This window comes from Juglans microcarpa x Juglans regia, chromosome 7D (genome assembly GCF_004785595.1).
Source record: "Juglans microcarpa x Juglans regia isolate MS1-56 chromosome 7D, Jm3101_v1.0, whole genome shotgun sequence".
Taxonomy (NCBI): Eukaryota; Viridiplantae; Streptophyta; class Magnoliopsida; order Fagales; family Juglandaceae; genus Juglans; species Juglans microcarpa x Juglans regia.
In genome coordinates, this window is record NC_054606.1 from 13592668 (window position 1) to 13597630 (window position 4963).

General features: G+C 35.1%; 1 non-coding gene across 1 annotated transcript; it reads left to right on the forward strand.

Moving 5' to 3' along the window:
* Positions 1–1143: 1143 nt before the first annotated feature.
* On the forward strand, positions 1144–1250 carry LOC121240126. Its single transcript, XR_005935455.1, has one exon. It is a non-coding gene; the product is annotated as a small nucleolar RNA R71 (small nucleolar RNA).
* Positions 1251–4963: the final 3713 nt, after the last annotated feature.

Sequence of the window (4963 nt, forward strand, 5' to 3'; positions counted from 1 at the left end):
TTGAACTCACAATCAATTTGAAAACTCCCCAAGAAAGCCAAAAATCAAGTCAAGGATGGAGAATCTAGACCCGATGAGAACCCGTTTCAAGAACCCAGATTACAAAGGAGGAACGCCACAAAGGTTGTGATTTACCTTTGATAAGTTCAAGAGTTCAATCAAGAACAAGAGGAGAAAAAACAACTCACAAATAAAATTCAATATTGTCTGATCTTCAAATGAGGCTACAAGGAGTATTTAAACTAAACCTAATTAAAATCCTAGCCAAAATAAAGCCCCTTTTTACCCAAAATGCCCCTGATGAACAGTGTCACGCTACAGTACCGCGGCTACAGTACTGCTACAGTAACGCTACAGTACCTCTTAAAACCCTAATTCCTAAAAAGTAACTTTCCAAGTAAGCCCTTGGCCAAAATACAAGGCCTTCTTGAAAATTCTAGTTCATTGAAAATAAGACGTGTGGGCCAGACATCTTCAAGCCCACTTATTCTAAACTAATAAAATAAATCATTTAACCAAATTTGAAGTCTCAAATAACAATAGGCCCTATCTCTAAGCCATGTCTTCCACAGCTTGAATCAAGTGGATCAAAGCTGGTTCTCCTTCTTTCAAGCCCATCTTGAGTGTTGGGCTCTTGCTAGCTTCATCCCAAGTGGATTGCACCAATCCGTGCATTGCTTCCTTGATCTTCTTGGTCCTTGATCTTGTAATTGGCCCATCTAGAAGTTGCAAATGATCTTTAAGACTAGGCCCACCTTGGACACGTAATGGGCTTGTAAATGACTCGGTTGGACAAAAGGATTCCCCTCTTGGCAATCTACACTTGAATGATTTTCTGAGCAATGATCACAAACAACATTAGTTTGAATTGCATTAAAATTCATCTTACCTAATTGTTGTGATAAATTTACCATTTGCACTGCCAATGTGGTAATAGAATAAAGTTCAAAAACTTCAGCTGCCTTTCTTGGCATTGTTCTATATGCAGACCATTGATAATTGTTGAACGCCAATTCTTCCAGAAGTCCATATGCGGCTTCATGGGTCTTACTCATTAATGTTCCTCCTGTGGCCACATCAACTATAGATCGATTTGTGGGTCCTAGACCATTGTAAAATATATGTACCTGAAACCAGGTGGGGAGATCGTGATGTGGACACTTGCGCAATGAGTCCTTGTATCTCTCTCATGCCTCATACAATGATTCTCCCTCAAATTGGGTGAATGTAGTGATATCATTCCTTAATTTCGTTGTCTTGGCTGGAAGGAAATACTTCACTAAAAATTTTTGTGCCAACTCCTCTCAAGTGGTGATGATGCCGGGCAGCAAAGAATTCAACTAAACTTTTACTTTTTTCCATAAGTGAAAAAGGAAAAAGTCTCAATCGGATTGCATCATCTGTCACTCCGTTGTGTTTAAAAGTATCACAAATTTTCAAGAAATTTACAATATGGACATTAGGATCCTCTTGTGATAGCCCCCAAACTGGACAATTTGTTGGATCATTTGAATAATGGTCGGCTTGATATCGAAGTTATTGGCTTGTATAGCTAATCATCTTATACTGGACGTCGCCCCATTGACCAAGGGCATCGCATAGTCTCTTGATGCCTTGTGCTCTTGGTCGGCCATATTAACTTTAGATGCAACAATCTCTTTCTTTTTCTCTTTATTGATTCGACGTAACGTTCTTTCAATTTTGGGATCGAAAAGCGTTTGTCCTAATGATTTAGATTGGGGCATTGACTTCTAATTCCTAAAAAGAAAAAAAAAATCAAACTGAGATCAAATTTAAAATTATTATTATTTTTTAAGTAATTAAAATAAAATAAAATTTACAGTAGTAAAAATCTAGCTGGTATTAATATCAATAACAATAACAAATAATTATTCCCTGACAACGGCGCCAAAAACTTGTTTGAAAAAAAATATTTCTTCAAGTGCACAAAATCGTAACAAGTAGTAAAGTGTTTTAAAGAAAATGGTTGTCAAACCCACATGGAATAATTATGTTATTGAGTATTGAAATTGACTAAATTAATTACTATTTGGAAAACCAAATTTGAAGAATGATTTATTTAAATTAAACTGAAGAAAACAACATTAAAATTAAGATTTTACAAATAATAAGAATAGATCTAGAACGTTTCACTTTACCTACAAAATCCCACACAATTAATTCTTTCTTGTTATAGAATATCAATTATCCCAAGTTGATGATAAAAATTACTTAACTATTCAACATTTTCTTTCGAACAATACCAAAGATATCTCCAATTAATAACTCCACATCTCTATGTAAATTTAACTAATTGGAGACTCATTAAGTTTTTTAGATTTTTCTTGAAAATCACACTAGTCGCGGTAAAACATATCTGCTTTGGCTCAACTAATGGCATTTGATCGTAGGGATTTAATCATAAATCACCTCTCGGTCTCATTTCAATCCAAAAGATCGAACAATAGTTAGCTAGAAAATTGTAAGTATTAAGAATAAGGAATAAACACTTAATCATGGAAATATTGAAAATAAAATAACTTGGAATATAAACTGTGTGTTCAATATTGAATTCAATATATGGATTCAGTATATGGGGAGCACACCACATGTGACGAGATTCACCACACAATATAGTACAATCATTATCTTTTATTCTCTTTCTCATGTAATCAACGACAACATCATTTGAGGAGACATTATCAATTGTGATGGTCAAAATTTTATCCACACCCCATTCATGCAATCCCACATCTAACATCCTTCCAATAGTTTCACCCCTAAGGTCAGGAATTTGGCAAAACTTAAGTATTTTTTTTAAGCAATCTCCAATTTCAATCAATAAAATCAGTAGTAATGACCATGTAGTTCATGTTTTGCACCGATTTCTAGTTACTCTAAATCAGTTACGAACTAACAAAACCTTCGTGCTCCACTAGCCTAAAAGGCAATTCACACATAATAAAAAACTTAGCAGTTGCCACCTTAACTGTTTATGCATCATACTTCATTAGACGTTGTGGGCTACACACTCTTCCCTTCGCATCCATCTTAACATGAGAGGATTGAGTTTTACAAACAACTTTAATTCGAATAAGGGAAGTTTCACATGCATTCTGAAGGTGGTATCATAGATAAAGTGTCATTCTTGTAGTGGTAACTGTATAGTTTAGCGCAATAATTGAAATGAACTTTTGGCTTATCGTTGTCAATAGGTTGCACTTTTGTAAAGTGTTCACAAACCACTGATTGGCTACTAGGTTTTTTTTTTTGTTTTCTTGGACAAAGATGAGATGTAATGGGTAGGGTGTTCTGTATATCTGGATTTAGGTTGTTGGAAGACTTCCATGCTCCTCCATATGCATTGGAATAGAAGAGGAGTCACCACCAGCCCCTTGGGTTGTACTGATATTACAACTCGTAAAATCTTTTTCCATCTGTTATTAAGGAATAAAACAAAGTAAAATAAATAATCAAACATAGCAAACAAATAATAGAACACACATATAAACAAAATTGATCATTCAAATCAAATGAAATAAAATATAACAACTAGCTGCAAAAATGTAACATCTTGCTACCCAATAAAGACATTTTAGAATTTTCAGGGAGCCAATGTGCTACTAAACTTGATGGGCACCAAAGTGGACCTAGTCTTAAAGATCCTTTGTAAGTTTCAGATGGGCCAATTACAAGATCAAGAGCCAAGAAGAACAAGGAGATAATGTAAGGATTGGTACAATCCACTTGGGGTGAGTCTAGCAAGAGCCCAACATTCAAGATGGGCTTGAAGGATGAAGATCCAGTTTTGATTCATTTGATACAAGTTATGGAAGAGGGCAACAACATGACTTAAAGACTTTGGACACTTGAAGGCTTTCAACTTGTTTACTTCATTTAAAGGACTCATCCTATATGTTGGGCTCTTGCTAGACTCATCCCAAGTGGATTGTACCAATTTTTGCATTGCCTCATTGATTTTTTTGGCTCTTGACCTTGTAATTGGCCCATCTGGAACTTGCAAAGGACCTTTAAGACCAGGTTCATCTTGGTGGCCATCATTCTCCCTCTCCTCAAAAGGATTCGACCTTGAATCTCCACCTGCATCAAAGAGAAAAAATGTTAGTAATATTGAAAATAACAGAAACATGATACTTACCTGGAAGATCCACTTGATATGCATTATTATTAATTTGTTCAAGATTTTGAAAAAGTCCATCCAAGCTACTCCTGTCGTCAAGAGGTAAAGATATTAAATTTAAAGGAATAAATAGATTAAGTCTATAAACAATTTTAAAAGTTGAAAATTTAGTAGTAGCATGAACACTCCAATTATATGTAAACTCAACGAATGACAAACAACACTCCCCTAAATATTTATGAAACAAATCTAAAGTCTTCCTTACACCAAAATGACCACTCCAATTATATGCAAACTCAATGAAAGGCAAATAATATTCCCGCAAACGTTCATGCAACAAGTCAATGAATGGCAAATGATACTCCCACAAACGTTTATGCAACACGAAATCTTCTTCACACCAAAATGACCACTCCAATTATATGCAAACTCAATGAAAGACAAATAATATTCCCGCAAACGTTCATGCAACAAGTCAATGAATGGCAAATGATACTCCCACAAACGTTTATGCAACATGTCTAAAATCTTCTTTACACCAAAATGACCACTCCAATTATATGCAAACTCAATGAGAGACAAATGATACTCCCGCAAATGTTCATGCAAAAGTCAATGAATGGCAAATGATATTCACACAAACGTTCATGCAACACGTCTATTACACCAAAATGATCCATCAAACCAAATTCATGCACAAGCAACTCACGCATTAGACTAGTAGGCTCACAAATTCTATTCTCTTTAAACAAATACCAATCTAGTCTATAGAACTGACCAAACGATGTTTTCTCACGTACTCCATACACACTAACCAAGCCA